The following is a 17205-nucleotide window of genomic DNA, read 5'->3' as shown; positions in this document are numbered from 1 at the left end:
CGGCGCAACCGGTTGAAAAGAAAGAAAATAATGGAACAGTGAGTGTGAGCGAGAGAGAAGAGGGGAAGGAAGGCCGATGCTATTGGTTTCACGCGACCGTTAACGGTCTTGTCGGTCTATTTCGATCGCGGCGTGGCTCCTACAACAAAAATTGAAGCGCCTCGCCGCTGCTTTACCTGTTATCAATTAACTGTTAACGTTGCTGCACGTTCGGAACCGTAAGCGCTGCGTGCACTATCGTACCCGGCCTTTTCTCTATGAATAATGTATCTCGGTTCGGGGAATTCGTGGCATTTAATCATTGAATCGTTAAGAGACGGACGACCGACTTGCAAAGATTTATGCGATACCCACGAATATTCCTGCACCGTCATGAGAATCTTCTGTCGTGCCTGATGGCCTCCTTCGATTCGGAGCAGGCGACACGCGTTGAATGTCGCGCCGCTTCGCCCGTACTCTCTGACGATGTTATCGATTCTTAAAAAATGCTCGTTAAACGATCGTAATATCTTGAATTCCGGCAAACGCTGTGTTGCGCAAATTTTATATTAGTTCGCAAAGTTCTATTCGTATTATGTGTTCAAATATGTTAATAGCCACGGTGGACGATAAACGAGAGAGAAAAGAGCCGCGGTGTTACAGGGCGAGGATTCCTCTGATAATACACAATAAAATAAATGAACAGGTCGTAGCATAAATGATGCGGAAGGTTCGTTGCAAATGTTTATTACCTTGCAGCAGCTGTTAGCTTCGATACACGTGCGGTTAATGGCGCCGTATTTATGAAGGGAATGAAAAAAGATATGATCGGTAAATAGGCACGTTTTGAATTGGAAAATAGCTGTCGTAATAGCGTAATAGTTAGACGGGATAATTATTTCGACAATCGTACAACCGGAGCAACTTTTCAATCGAAACATGCTATCGCGCGTTACAGGTAGCCAAGATTATGTAACGACTCTTTATACGTGTCAAAAGTTTCCTGTTTATTGACTCAGAAGTTGTTACACTTACCCGTAAACTATATTAGATTATTCACCATGTTGCGCAACTATTCGCGCGATATTTTTGAAAAGTAAACAATAATACGATTCTCAAACCGGTTACTACTAAATCGTCCTCCAGGAATAAACGATTTTTCAAAGTTTCGCGTAAATCGAGCGTCTAACCGCTCACATCGCGCCAAGTTATCTCGTGGCAGTCGCGATCCCGCGAATGGGCGCAGCCCCTCGCCAGTCCGGAGGCGCGTAAATTTATGAACGAGGAAACGGCAAGGATCGCGGCGGGAACATAGCTTTTGCGATGTGTCTCGTTGGTTGAGCGGCAGAACGAACCGTTCGGTGATATAAGGACGAGCGTGGGCGACGCTTACTTTTCAAGCGGAATCGCAAACGCGACTTCGAAACTGGTTCCAAGCGAATTAGACGGCCGCGGGAGACTCGCCGAGTGAAACGCCGCGTCGTCGCTCGTGCGTTACGGAAAACGATCTATGGATCTATTTGTTACACGGATCATTTTTCATCGTGCCACTATGTCCGATGATGAACGGCCGATTTTTTACGCGGCGTCACACGATACGAACCTATCGCCTCCTAGGATTTAAGTGGCGAGTCTATTTAATTTGTTGCCGCCTTGAGATTTGTATCCGTAGGATAGAATTTCGCGAAGGTAGAAAATTCCATTTCCTACTTGATCTCCGAAAGATATATCTTTGAGAAGTGAATATTCGTCGTTTTGTACGTAACGATACCAGAGAAAGGAGCCGCAGGAGTACGAATCGAGATTTTAGATACGGCGAGGTGGTCGATAGGTCGGTAACGGGTTAAGGAAGCAAACGTCTCAATCGATTTCAGGTTGACGCGTTTTCTTTTTTCGTGATCTTTGCTCGTTTCACGCGACAGACGCTTCGAGGAATCGAACGCGATCGAGTGACTTCATAAATATTCAGAGGCGCCAGCCGAGCTAAGCCTCGCCACGGGAAGGGAACGAGATCGGGTCGAAGAAGAACAAATAGGTTTACCTTATGCGTCATTCCATGACCTTGAAGCCGGGGGTAGTAGTTGGCTGCACTTCCGGTGAACGGTTTCTCACTTTCCCCACTTGTTTCGTTGCGATTTTTCCCCCGTTCGATCAAACTCGTTTTCCTTTTTTCCCCCTTGATCGCGCGTTCGTAACAGTTCGACGAGTTCACCACAGCTCCACGCGAGAGAAAGAGAAGATAGAGTCAGTCAGTCGAGGGAGGAAGAGAAGAAGAGGTAGAAGAAAGCGAAGAGGAAAAATAGGAGGCACTCCGGTTTCAACAACGGCACACTATCCTCACACTCGAGCACTCTTCTTCTTCTTCGTTCATCGATCATCCGCGGATCGTTATTCTACGAGTATCCAGATCGAAACGTCCGATCGAACATCCTGACGGTGATTGCGAGGCTCCGCGACGGGAATCTGCGTTCCAAGAGCGTGCCTCGTGGCGGCGCGGCGGCGACCACGTGTTCGAGCGACAGATCGCGACGCGCTTCCCTCGCTTTCGGTGCGTGTCACGCGACAAACGCTGTTCCAGCGGATCGTTTCTAGGTCATCCGGATCACCGAATCGACGTGGAACGGGATAATTATCCTAGAACTGTGTGTCCTGTTTCCGTGCTTTTGACTAGAGATAGTCCTCCTTGCGAAACTGTCGTCACTCGAACGGATGAAACGATCTAGGGCCACGCGACGACCAATCTTCACGGATGCACCTACGATCGTGTAATCGATGGATGTTGCACGCGCGACCGTCGTGTATCCTGTCCGGTCGGTGACGGTGACGGTGGCGTGGTATCGTGGATGCGGAAGGTGTTTCGGCGGGGCGATCGTGGTGTCCCGCGTGATGTTTCCGATCGATCGCGTGGATCGCGTGTCGTGTCGACAGGACAGCCGAGTCCTGACTGGTTGGTTCCTCGACTGGAGAGCACGGAGAAACGGAAGGAGTCAACCACGTTGCTCAGCACCGTCCGGCGATCGTTTGGTGCTCCTTGTCCAGGTCCTCTCTCGAGGCGTGTGATATCCCCCCCGTCGGGCTGCCTCGTGGACGAAGCGGAATATCAGCGAACGCTCTCGACGAGATTCGTGAGACGCGACTCGCTGCGAGTCGTGGCTCGTCGAGGCGGGAACGGGGAGAGTCGTGGCGTGGCGTGGCGCGGTGAGGCGAGACGGTGCAGGAGACGCGGCGACGAGAGGAGGCTGTGTGTACGGTGGTGAGTAAGCCGAGTGTATCGGTGAGTAAAACTGCGTCGCGCGAGCGAACAGAGGGGTCGGGGACGGGAGAGCGCGCGGCGTGGTCGCGATCGGAGTGGCGAACACCGAGACGGTGAAACGGAGCAGGGGAGAAAAAGGTGATCGGCGAGAAGAGAGAAAGAGAGGAAAGTAGACCAAGTTGGTGGAGCAAGCGAGAGGCGGATCGATAGTGAAAGAGAGACGGGATGATATCGCGAGGAGAAGCACGCACACAAAGAGAAGGGTACCGTGGTGGACTGGGCGGGGAGACTGAACTCGTAGGTTGGCGGGTAGGTTGGTAAGTAGGTAGGTAGGTAGGTAGGTGAACCACGAGGAACACACGGTGGACGTTCGCTTGTATCGCTGGTAGTCTGGGTGGATCGTCGGTGCGCTCCAGGTAGGAAGGTGTGCGCGTAAGGATAGCGAGGAGCTCCCCTGCGTGTTAACCGTGAGAGACGTCGGGAAGGTAAGTGCTTTCCTCTCTTTCAGCCACGGAGTAGCACCACGCCGGCACGCGACCTGCCCTCTCCCACCCCGTCTTTAGTCTCACGATCTCTCTCCCTCTTCTTCCCGTCTTTCCCTCGCGTCTTCTTCCTTTTGCTATAGCGGCAGCGGCCTCTCCCTCTAACGCTCCTCGATCGTTTCCTCTACGAGGTTCCTCCTCGACGTTCTCCTTCCCACTCTTTTGCTCTGTGCCGCGAAGGGATTACCGCGGTAGTACATAGTGTTGGTGCACGACTCCTACCAGGTGGACACCGACACGCCGGAATCCTCCCATCAGACGCGAGTATATACCCTCGAGAGGAGAGAAAGAGAGAAAGAAGCCACGAGAAGTCGGCTGTAACGTTCGCTATCTCCTCTCTGTCGTTAATCGCGGTGTAACCTCTCCGCCAACTAATTCACCTTTGTAACTGTACCGACATCCCACCGAGACCGCTTTACGGATCATTCGTTCCTTCTTTCTGTTTCCTTCGAACGTGCAAACGTCTTCCTACTTGATTTCCTTGATACGAGAGTCGTTGAATTTTCATTTCCTATTTTTTTTTTTCTTGTCTGTTCCGTTCGATCCGATCGATAACACGGCAGCGGAAACGTGTAACGTTACCGTCCTCCGATTTGTTCTCCACAGTCGTCGCTAGCGTACTCGTCCACCCAGTTGTCGCACGTGCGCCTTTGTTTTCATTTTAGCAATCACTTTCGTCGATAGATCGACTCGTTTCACCTTCTTCCTTGTATTTCCGCGATCCTCTCCTCTGAGGAACAAGACCTGCTCCACCAGCACGTTCAACAACTCATCGTCAAACTACTCTTATTTTGTTCCTCGTTTCTAGGTTATTAATTCACCTCCGTAACTGTACGACTACCCCACCATCGAGCCCTTGGCTGCCGGTTCTCGGCATTCCGCGACGACGGTCCGGTTGTCCTAGGACCGGGCCAGCTCCTCGTTACGGTTTCGTTCACGGATCCCTACTACCGAAACGCTCGTGGCTCCTTTCGACTCGTCTCGCAACACGAGTGAACCAGTCGGACTTGATAGCGATCGATTGTCATCGAAACTTTTTCTTTTAAAGAAAGCGAAGCAACTTTCGACCTCCGTGGACTATGTTCTATCAATTTTACGTTTCGTGTTATTCGGCATCCCGATTTCTATTTTTCTCATCCAGCTTTTTTTCCTGTCAGATCGGCGATTCTTAATTCAGCATTATGGCTGCTAGACACCAGGAAGTCACAACATAACGTCATTGATCTAGTTGAGAGAATCTTTTGAGTCTTGTCAGAGTCTCCAGCCACTCGCTTCGGAGTTGCCAATGAAGTTGAATCCTATTCTGGCTCTTTGAACAGTCCATTAATTCCCAGCCGATGCTTCGTCGGCATCGAAACCGGAGACACGCTGTATTAATTAGCGAAGCTGTAGCTTGGATCGGGCGATGATCATCGCATAAATTACTCATCCTTGCGTCGCCATATTTGGAGGAAACTTTATCCAAGTCCTGGCTTTCTGGGTCAATCTCTGGTTAGCTTCTTAGCTTTAGGTTGCTCGAGACGCCCGAGAAACTAAGCACGACGAGTAAATCGAGGAGGCAGTGTAGGTATATACGTCTCGAGACCTTAGATCATCGGATCCTCGTGGATCTGCTCGCTCCGCCTTGTTGCGCAACGTTCACCGCCGTCAGTGATCTCGGGCACAGCAGTCCTGACACAGTTACCTGGTCAGAACGCTACGGCCAGATTAAAGAAACGAAAAAAGAAGCCAAGAAACGTGAGCCACTCTCGAACACCCTTCTCCCCTCCGCGTCGCCGTTTCGTGACTTTTTTCCGATCTTTTGGTCAACGAAACGACAGTCATGCAATATCTCTTCCCCCGAATGATCTCTTCCTTAGAATTCGCTACCATCTTTACGTTATATTTTCACAAACCATTTTTCCAAACTTTACGATAAATTTTATATCAACTTTTGATATATATATCATAATTTAATATTGTATAATTATCGTTGATTAAACTCTTTGTCAAATATAATGTTATTATTATTATTATTATAAAATTTCTTTCCCACCCTTAAACCCAATATTATCACATCGACTGCAAGCTGCAAGGCGTAGCCTGTTGTCGCAATTTTCGCAATCTCTCTTGTGGCCATACACACCGAAGGGCGCTAAATTGGCGTGTTGGTGTCAATCAAAGATCGACGATCGTGATATTTCATACTGACAAAGGTGGGTCGGAATTCGCGACCACGTCGCGACGGATTCTTCCCTCTCGCATTCTATTCTGTACGATGACACTTCCCGCGGGGTTGACGCGACACGGGACGTACGCGTGCACGCGGTGAGAACCCATCATTAGACGCCTACGCGCGCGAATATCACCGAGGACGACGAGAACCATTCGCGACACACCGATGTCGCGACGAGAGGTCCACAATGGACGGAATCGAGCGACTAGAGGGGTCACAGACGTCGATGACAATGTTCAATACCGGAAGCAGCCGTGGATGCAGCTGGAAATGGCGAATAACCTTCGATTCTTTGATTCAAGAAGGATTGATTCGAGGATGGCACTAAAATTCTAAACGATACGCGCATCTTACGTGTATAGAATGTAACACATATCGTAACGAGAACGTTTTGCAATCCTTGGCTAATCAGGACGCCATTTAAGACTCTCGATGTTTTCCATTTTTGAGCAAGCTTCAGGAATAAAGTTCGTTCATTTGTTTGCTCGTTTGCCTATTTAACAATTCAGGCAGCTAAGAAGAATTTGTCATTTACGTCGTGATACCATAGCCAGAAAAGTCAGACGTTCGCGTTGCGTCTTCGAGTTGATGGTCCTTTTTAAAAGAAAAACAGGCAAAAGAAGTAATTTCATCCGACGCGTAGCAAGATTCGAATACAAACTACGGAATTATATCTAATTTTACCAATCCAAGTTGAACGACTTTCTCTCACCGGGTGAATCCTATGGTTCACATTGGGCGAATGCCAAATAGGGTAACAACACCCTGGAGCGGCATTACAAATTCTAATGAAACGTAGCGGTAATTGGGTCAGAAAGGTGCCGAATAGATCGAAGTATTTCCCGCGCGAAGAACTTCGAAGCATCGTGGTGGTGCTTGATCGGGTTGAAATCCTGCTATTGGCAATCGCGATATCGTAATTCCTTCTTGGGTTCCATCATCGATGTGTTCAAGATCCTCTTTATAGTCGATCGACGAATCCCGCCCGCAGTGTTGTTGCGCTTTTCGCGGCACCTTGCGCGAATGGTCGCTCTAAATCTTCCTTTAACGGCATCGTTAGTTAACCGGTACCGGTCCCAATGCGGTCCAGTTCTGAGGCCCAGGGTCCGGTCGCACGACTTCCACGCTGTCGTAGATCCTACGGATCGTTGCGAAAAAGATTTTGCCACCACGAACCAAAAGAAAACCGTACGGATTGGCAAAAAATCGAGGCCAAAGCCATGCACTCGCGAGGCGTGAACAATTAACGAGCACGAGAGATCGAGTTCGAGCTGCGATTTCGGCGGCGGCTGACTAATCTCGTTGCAAGATCTTAATTAAAAGAGAAGGACGCCGATACGCTGATTTGTAGCTCAGCTCGACGTTCTATTTCCACACCTTTCAATTTTAACGTATAAAACGCCTTAAAATTGCTTTTTATAAAAGTATATCAACATAGATGGATACGTTACTGATTGCTGAAAACTTGAACATACATCCCAGGTTCGAACAAATTTTCGAAAGTTGCTCATCGATTGCGATTTAGTTGCGATAAAACGTCGAATGCTGCTTGGATCGTAAGGGATTAACTTAAAGATTACAAGATTACAAGATTATCCAGTTACGATAAACTATCGATATATTCGATGCATCTAACGAGCTTCGAGGCGCGAGTATAAATCGCGATGTCGTCGACGTATGACGGTAGGGGCAAAACGACTACCATTCTCACTGGATTGGTCACTGCGACGTTACATTTTCAGTGGGAGGAGCTGCTCGTACCTACGTATGCAGTGTACAAGCACGCCGGCTGCATATGGATGCGCATAATGTATGCCTACGTAGCTGTCAGCGAAATGAACTACCAGCCGCGACGTTACACGTCCTCGCGCTGGCGGCGCGGCGAACGCGTGCGCTCGCACGCGCGAGAGTTGCGCTGCGTTCGGTTGAAAATATCCACGATAGCGATCTTGAAACTGACCTGACGAAAAATAAATCACACCCTTTTTTTTGTTGATTCCTGGCGCGCGTATCTATCGTACAATGTCATATTAAATCACTGATATACGTGAATTATGTATATGCATTGAGAAATACGTCTTTTCACTTGAAAAAATAGTTTCACGGATTTGATATTTCTGTTCCTTTTCGTCGCACCCCCGCTATATTTCCAACTACTTTGTTCAATAATAGTAACGGAATTGTTATTTCGCTCGATCATCGTAATTAACGATAACGACATCCTTAAATATCTCAGAGGCCAGCGGCGAGTAAAAAGTTCATTACGCGCACGAGGCGTTACGTGGACTTTCGTTCGCAATGTTTCAAATGCGCTTTCGTGTTTATACGCGCGCATGCATGCATGTACCCGCACTTCTGGTGGCGGAATGATAGATCAAGCGGCTTGATACCGATCTCGGGCCGAGAAAGGGTCCGAAACCCGGTGCACGCTGCTGCACCGCCTCGCGAAACCTTTCTCCCGCTCTCCTGAACGATATTTCAATGTAACGCTTGATACCTTATCAATTACCCGTACCTTTCCCGAGTTACGTCACGCGAATTTGCCAGATTTTTGCGACCGATTTCTCTCCACCGTGTTTACGATAAATCTCCTCGATGCTCTCCGACCGTTTTTCCCTTCTCCTCTTCGTTATCGAGACGCTCTTCGTTAACCATTATTCAGAAATTGATAAATGTTCCTTCGGTAATCCTTCGTTTTTGATTTATCGAATCTTTACGTTGAAATTCCACGTTACCAAATAATACGATTTTAATTCGGCGAGCTCGCGCGCGGTCTCGGAATTCCGATCGATGATTCATCGATCGAGCGTTTGCCCGCGAGAAAATCGCTAGCTGCGAACCAGTACGGTCACGTAATTACGATGAACTTCGATTTTGAAGCTTGCACGCTGGCGACGAAGTTCCGCGTCGGGACCCGGTTCGCCGCGGAGGACGAAGTAGCGAGTCACCGTTGCACATTCGCGGTATAGATTTACATATAAAACGGTATTGTTTTTCCTACGGAATAGGGCGCGTCTCCGGTTTCACATTTTACACCGGCGTTCAGGTACGTCGCGAGGCCGCAACGGTACCTGATATACGCCCGATATAACGCGATCTATCGCGTTTCGCAACGCCGCGAGTCGATAGCCGCACGAAAGTATGTCGTGGCGAACCTTTGAATCCTGACAGACCCGATATACTTCTGCGTATTTTCAAGAACTCCTGCGTGTCTGAATCGTTTCGAACGGTTATTCGATTCTCGATCGCTTTCTGTTTCCAACTCGTCGCTCCAAACATTCAACCTGTCATCGCGTTTTGTGCAAACATAATTACCAGCTCGGCGAAAGAAATCGGCAAGCAAAAAAGAATCGAATCGCGTTAATGTTCGGTTTTAGTTCGCGAAAGAAACTCCAACTGTGAGTTGCAAATTTCTCGGTTCAGCCGATTGGTTGAAACGAGAAGAACGAAACCAGCAACGAATAATCACGACGAGGTAGTCGATCAATTTTTACGCCTGTATTTGGTAGCTCCGTCCAATTTAGCCAATGCATGTCGATTAATCGTCAAATGTGACTTGCCATTCGGTGTGTGTATTTCTTCGCGTCTAGGTATTCGATGGTCAGCCCGGAGGGTCCTTGAAAGCTCGCAGAATGGCGCAATCGAAAGCAACTGGATGCCTTCGGTGTGCGTACCCACCCACCTCGTATGTCTAATCTGTCGATCGCATTTGGTAATAATCTCTCTTTTATTCTCGATCATAACTGGGCCAGCGATCTTGGACCTTTCTACCAGCCGGAGGATTTTAATTAATTCACAGTGGACATGTAACCCGTGGCTAGTGGTCGTTCTTGTCGAATCTCCGATCGCTAGATGAGTATAGCGATCTTCATAATATGGCGAGATCGAGAACGAAACTAGAAAGGCCCAACATCGAGTGACAGTACCTTGTAATCCTTGAGCTTCGTGGAAGTTGAGTGAATGTGCGTTTTAGACGAAAGATCCTAATTAATTTCTACGTTTCTGATTCCTCGGTGTATCGCGTCTTACTCCTCCATCGATCTACCATAGATCTTTTTAACTTTCTATCTCTGATTTTATTTCTATTAAATCTCCGCTTTTCCATTTTCGCAAATCACCTATCCAACTTCTTTCTCCATTCGTACGACGTTTAATTTTCATTCGACGAGCTGTCAAATAACCCCCGGTGTTGGTAAGAATCGACAGATCGTTGCTCGATTTCGTTCAAGTTTCATCGACAACGGGCGTTTTTTACGAGGCGGTCTGAACAATTTGCCGGGATGAAATCGAACAGAGAGGGAGGAGAATGCCGAGAAATCTGTCGTTTTCGTAGTTACGTAAAGACATCGCGGGAACTTCCTGGACGAGCGAATTATTTTCGCTCGGATCGATCGACAGAAGAAGAAAACGACAAAATGTATTTCGCAGTGTCTTTCGGTTGAGTAACCGGCAGCCAGAAAAACTGGCATCGCTTCCGAAGGATCGCGAAAGAGTCTTCTTTTTTCACTTTTTGAGTCAGGGATTGCCCACGTGCTGCGACCACCGTCTAATGTCGTCCACGACATCGTGTTCGACGATTATGCTTCTCCTTTCGCCAGATCTTTTTCGTATCCACCTAAGTTAACTGGGCCAATCAAGCGGTTTCTCTCTTTGACCGACTTCCTTCTTCCTCTACGTTCGGCTGGCGTGTCTAGATGTACCGCGTTGATTACGAATCGACTGTAATTATTGCGATATTGGATCGCTCACGGCTTGTTCGTTTCACAGTGATGACGTCATCCTTGGTCACGTTGCCGTCGATCTGTTATTTCGAAGATATAACGACACGTCATAGTTACAACTGTTTCTAAATCTTATTATCAAACCGCGAACGTTTGTACAGAGTGTCTTTACGAACGGAATCCAAGAAATGTATCTTGAATAGAGATTTTCGTCTTATCTCTTGGTATCGTGGCGAATATTCTACTTTCGATATTTGATATATTTTTGCACGAGTATCGTCGACTCTTCTCTCGGAAAATTCTCCGTATCCTGTCGATCGATCTTTAAGCTGGAAATTTAATGGTACTCGATGGATACTTAGGTATTGCGAAGCGAAGCGTTCAACTAATGGAGCATCGACAATTTCATTAATAACAAACCAAAGAGGTATTTAGGCGGTAAGACGTATTTATTATAGGTGGAACGTTAATAAGCGGCTTAGGTACAATATATTTTTTTCTTAGTCGGTAGGCAATTATTTTGCTGGCACGTCAAGTATGTATCTTCGGTTAAATTAAGAGTTCTCCGCGGGAAGCGAGCGTACGGTCGAGCGCTACGGAGAATGTTAATCTTAAAGTAATTCGGGACGACCGATTACGCAAAGTACACGAATGGTGACTCGTCTGTAATTACAGAGTCCTACGTCGTCGGTCTTATCTCGTAGCATTGTAAACAGGTACGAACGGTTTGCGAGCGTACGTTATTGCACGTCGACGGATGCGCGTTGCCAAGAAATAAACCACGCGTCATCCTGTCCCTATCCTACGCGAATAAAGTCATTACCGTTTCTAATAGACGCACGACAACTACATTCTGTGTCCTAGTGCCCTCGTGTAAGTCACTTTTTTTATCGATCGAACTCGTTTCGCGAGTAAAGTTCATTCAAGAACTTTTACAATTTTAATTGCACGAGCGCAGTGGAAGCGGTTGGAATTCCAAATAGCGGAAGTGGACGAGAGGTACACAGCAGCGGTGGATTTCCGCGAGACGGAAAAACGCATAGAAACGGATTCGCCACGCGATTCACGCAAAGAAAATGCCGCTTTAGGAAGAGGTGATACCGAGCGGTAATTCGCGGCGTTTTGTTCTCGGTCATTATACGCTTACATGCGCAATCGAGCACATCGACGACCGTGTATGGGGCTCCGGGTGAACTGGCTGAGAGTGTGTATACGCGGCACACGAGCACGGCCGAGCGAGCATTACACGCGGCGTGTCCCGGGTTGCTTCATTCCATTCGCGATATTCCACATTCTTCCCACACGTGTAAGAACACATCGGTAGGTACACAGTGCCTGAGATGCCTGTTGCTGATACGAACTCTCGGCTTGCCGCCACTACCGTGCCGCGCCATTTATGGGCCAAGGGAACATCCGAACCGTTTACGGGACAGGAGAATCCTCGGTTTTTCTGCCGTGGGAAGCGTTGTCCTGCGGCCAGAGCAAGCGGTGTCCGATCGTCCTACGAATCAACGACATCTAATTACATCGTCCGCGTGGCACGGAGGTGGCAGAGGTTAACGCGCGAACAAACAGCCGGTTCCTTAATGAAGAGACGCAACGATCGGTGAATGCAGAGGCGACGAACGTCGACGAAACGGCTTGAAGGAAGATCGGTTAACCGCGCACACGGCTCGGTAAACGAACGAGGCAAGGCGCAGCATCGTCTGCGATGTTTCTCAATGGGCGCTAAATGTCTGGCACAGAGAGTAAGTACAGGCTCCCCTCTTTGTGGGAGGTGGAAGAGACGCGTGAGATACGGTTCAGCGTTCTCATAGCTCCTCTTGAATCGAAACGTGGGCGCGAGAAAAGGGTTTATTGCCGCATCGACGTGCGACCGATGCGCTAGCTATCGCGTAATTAATTCCAACCAGGAATACACGGACACGGTTCCTTTCATGACCGACGCGTTGTCGTCGTGTTTCGAAGCTGGCATACGGCTTCCTCCTTCTCTTTGCTTTCGAATAACATCCCTGCGAATCGTCCTCGTGTTCGAATAATTCTTTAGCCGGGGCAGAGAAACGAGGCGATCGTTCGTAGAAGATACAAAATTTGAACTGGAAGACAAGAAAGCTGGGGAACGCAGGTGTGCCAGTGCGAAAGCGGTGACCCATTATCCCAGCTGCGAGGGCAGTCGCTACCAGGGATCGTCCCCGTTGGCTCTCGTTCAGGAATGCCTCGATACGCCTTAACAGGATAAACAGATGTACTCGTAAATAAGTTCCCCCGCGTGGTTATGCTCTTTCGCGGTTGCCTTCGATACTTCCATGCAGACCCCCCTCTTAATTACCCGGCCTAGGAATGTATTTCTCTTCGCGAACGAGGAAACGGTCTGGTCGAGGTTCGCTTCTCTCGCAACCAAGCTCTCTGCTTCTCTCTCGCAGACTCGTGTTTTTCAACCTTTGCGTCCGTCGACGCGTATGCACCGACAAATCCGAAAGAGAGAGTTCCCCTGCGATTACACCGAGGTATAATCGATCAGAATGCGGCAAAAAGCTCTCACGACGACCAGACTCTTCCACCAACACGAACGAAATCCACCAAACGATCCACGAACGGACATTAAAAACAAATTTTCCATCAATCTGCGGGGAAATATTCGTAGGAATCGTTCGGTGCACCGCCAGTTATCTGTTTTCTCTCGATTTGTCGAAAAAGAAAAGGGAGGATCTCTGCTTCTTCGATCGACGAAAAAAGACATACGACGCGTGTTTCGCGTCGTTCCACTTTTACTTTGCTCTTGAGAATCCCATCGTCCAAGAACCGCGCCACATTTCCACGGATCCCTTGCAGCATAGTCGCTCGCTAATCATGCGTACGTGTGTGTATGCGGTCCCTCGCACCACAGTGGAGAAGCGTGCTCGCGCGTCGACGCGTGTGTGTACGTGCTGAGCGCAACAGGAGCGGAGCGCCGCTTCATCAGGGTGGGGTTGCCGCCAGTGGAAGTTTAACTCTTCGGTTTTACTTTCTAACATCTCCCCCTGGCCTCCCCGAGCCGCAGCCCGGCCTCCTTCCTGAATGGTCTCCTCGCGCGACGACGTGTCCTGGTACACCTACTCCTTCGAGGACGAAGTCGAACACGCCGATTTTCTGCTTTCGTTAGGCTTCGCGCGTCGGTGTTCTTCTGGCCGTTCTCGGCGGCCGCGGGGAAAAGTGAAGGGGAGGTGTTTTTTCGCCTTTTCGTCGTCTCGTTCCACCGAGATCCTTTGTGCCGGTCTTTTTTCACCATTCTGCTTCTGCGCAGATCTTTTTCACGTCTTTGAAACACCAACGATATAGTTTCTATTTCTTCGAACGTTACTTTATCGATGCTTGGCAGACAACAAACGTTTCGCCTTTCAGAAGCAAATCGTCGTGTCGATTCCAAAAACTGGATCTTCCAGTATGTACGCGTATTATATATACGTGTGTGTATTGTTGACGTTGTAAGTATGTGTGCGCAAATTTCTACGCGAGTGCAACAAGACCGTGTCGGAACGTCGGCGATCGTGTGTGTGCGAGTAGACCACGCCAGGGTGGGGTCCTCTCGCATCCGACTTGGCGTTTTCAGTTTCACTTTCTAAGTCGTCGCTCCCCCCTCGCTCCAGCGCCGCTAACCCCCCACCTGAGACCACCTTGCTGCACCGATCTAGGCCCTGGAGTAGTCAGCCACCCCACGCCCTACTATTCGCTTCACGTCGCTCGCGGATGCAAGGATCGAGATCCACTGTTGCTCTCTCGATCGGCTCCTTCGATCCTCCGTCTATTATTGCACTCCAAATCGAAAGCGGAATTTACGAATGCCTCCTCCATGTGCGATAGATACGGTCGCACTATGTTTCAAAATGCTCGTTGCTTTAATTTTACCGCAATATCATTGACTTTCGTATTTAATTATCATCAAAAGTTCACATGGAAGTAAATCGACGACGAGAAATACCCATTTACGGTCAGAGCCGTGTCAAAAGCACGTGCAATTTCACGAGCTGTAACGTGGGTGCCAGATGAGAAGTCGTTGTTAACCAGAAGCTCTGCAGCCGACCTCCAAGGGGTCCCGAATTATAATACCCAACGCACGGAGAGCGGCTGTTTTCACGGAGAGATTTATTTCGGAATTCGTCGTCGAGTTTAATTGGATCGCAGCACGTCGCCCGGCAAGGGCGTCGTTGCGTTGCACCTTCCTGTCCTCTTGGAATCGCAACCTTCGTCGGCTTTCTTTGTCCTTCCTTGCCGTGTAGAGTGGAGGCGACAATCGGAACTTGATTCAGCCTACACGAGGAGGATTTATTTGGCGCGGCGTCCATGAGCCGCAACTTTCGGCGAGGGATTAACAACAACTCGAGAAAGTCATCGCGTGCCGCGATAAATTAATATTCCAGAGGCAGCAAACGACACCAACTTCTGCGACCACTGTGTCGCTATCTTGAATACCGTGACGAATGCTTCGATGTTGAATCAATTCGTTATACGGTAGAACTGCTATCAGACATCGAGTGAAATTTCGTTTAAATAAACGAATCCTTCTCCTCGAGAGACGCGTCTTTCCGAACATCCCAGCGTTAAAAGTTGATTTTTTTTTATTATTATTATTTAAGAGTTATATAACGTTCTCTATATGTTTACCAAAATGTTCGTGATTCGTAGTATCCGCGGCGATCGTTGTAGAGGTAGAATTTCGAGAAACAATTAGAAGGGCTGCAAATTCACGGAGGCGCCGCTAAAAACTAGGCCGGAAGATTGCCGGAACACAGGAGGGATGAGAGGTTCTCACGGTTTAAGCTACGTCCAATCTTCCTCGGGAAGAAGCAAATCGATGCAGAACCAAGCGCCACCGAGCGTGGCTCCGAATCGAGCTGGCTATGATGCGTGACAAGTCGGTCGATTATCGCGTACGGATGGATTCCGTTGTCCTTCCCCGTCGAGGCCACCGTAGCGAATTTCTAAGTCTTCTCCATCGGGTTTCCTACGATTCCTTGAAACATTCGATCGTGAACGGAGAGGTGGAAGCTGTTTTTTTCCTCGTCGTTTCTCATCCGCCGTCCATTATGCCTTTCGAGGGAAATGATTAGCTCGAGCGTAACGGTGGGACTAGGAAGCGGATGATTGCGGAACACATTTTGTTGCTCGTTTCGCGAATTTCAGAACGAAATGGTAGGGAATTTGCCAGTTAGTTCCTCGGATATAGTCGCTATGGTGGCTGTTCGTCCGACGAATAAAATATATTTCCTACCTAGATAATATTCTCCTAGTTGTTTGCGATCGAGTCGTTCGATTCTCGATCATTTTTTTGGAACGTTACCGATGTTACGATCGACGAATAAATTAATCGATCGGCAGAAATGTTAATAAACGACCGGCCTTGCACCGCAAGATGACGGAGAAACTGAAAGAACGCGTCGAGAAAAAGATCGTCCTCGGAGATTCTCGGACAAGCTGTGTGAAAGAATCGCCGTTAAAAATCGAAGTACGAGAATCGGAGCTGAAAACAAAAAAGAAGCAGCACGCTGCTCCCGGGAATTAATTATCGCCCGGTTCCTCTAATTGCCCTTAATCGTTTCTCATTCCACGACGCGGTTTGTCGGACATCGTCGACCCTGAGACGATGCAGACTATCACGTGCATACCGAAGACACGGAAGGAACGAGCGGCGATTCGACGCAGCCCGTTAAGGTTGACCGGGGCGTATAAGGTCGGTCGACCTTAGGCACGATTCGGTGGCGAGCCGAGAATCGCTATGGAACCTCGCGGTGACGCACAATGTCGCGTAGTCCGCCGACTCAACGGTGTCCCACAAGCCGACACCTGGCCACGGATGATGCATAGCGCCGTACCGGGTATTTCCTACGTTTGCGTTTAGCGTATCATTTACATCCCCGTGTACACGCGTTAGTATCTCCGCTCATTATCTGCCTACATGCGGCACCAAGCTCCGCCGCCGTGTCTCTCCGTGTCCATCTGGCCACTTGCCACTAATGCGCTCGCTTTCCATCTTAGGTTGTCCTCCCCGCCATAGTCGCCTCCATCTATGTAAATGGAACCTTTGATCCTTCTACGTTGGACGTCTTCGACGTCTGCTGGTTCTGATCGTTATCGATGATTGTTCGTTATAGCGGGGAATTCATACTGCGGGCAATTCAAAGGATCAACACCTACAGCTACCGATAGTTCGAACGAAGCTATTTCTGTCAAAACCAGTCAAAATGAGTGGTCTTTAAAAAATACGTAATAATAGAATATTTGTATATTTATTGACTTATTACTTTCCTACAGAAGGAATTCCACGTTATGTAGCACGTTTTTGGTATTATTAATCCATCTGGGACCATGATCCCTAAACGTGGGTTGATACATCCATAAAATCGTAGAACCGGTCATTTTGATTAGTGTGGTATTTCTAACGATAGCATCTAGCGATCTAGCGATCGATCCGGAATTTTCCTGATAACTGACATCATCGTATCGAATGATACGCGGTAA

At 48.5% G+C, this 17205-nt stretch overlaps 1 protein-coding gene and 1 long non-coding RNA gene across 2 annotated transcripts in view; one reads left to right on the top strand and one right to left on the bottom strand.

Moving 5' to 3' along the window:
- Sec31 (COPII coat complex component secretory 31) overlaps positions 1-2988 on the bottom strand; it is a 34533-nt gene extending 31545 nt beyond the window's left edge. The window contains exon 1 of the mRNA XM_076617184.1: positions 2021-2988. The gene's annotated coding sequence lies outside the window, so the exon portion shown is untranslated. The remainder of the gene's footprint in view (positions 1-2020) is intronic.
- Positions 2989-3150: 162 nt separating this feature from the next.
- Positions 3151-17205, top strand: part of LOC143302461 (uncharacterized) — a 95071-nt gene continuing 81016 nt past the window's right edge. The window contains exon 1 of the long non-coding RNA XR_013057990.1: positions 3151-3717. This is a non-coding gene — a long non-coding RNA (uncharacterized LOC143302461). The remainder of the gene's footprint in view (positions 3718-17205) is intronic.

This window comes from Bombus vancouverensis, chromosome 3 (assembly GCF_051014615.1).
Source record: "Bombus vancouverensis nearcticus chromosome 3, iyBomVanc1_principal, whole genome shotgun sequence".
In the NCBI taxonomy this organism is placed as follows: Eukaryota; Metazoa; Arthropoda; class Insecta; order Hymenoptera; family Apidae; genus Bombus; species Bombus vancouverensis.
Note: the sequence above shows the minus strand (reverse complement) of the source record. Positions and strands in the feature narration are given on the sequence as shown.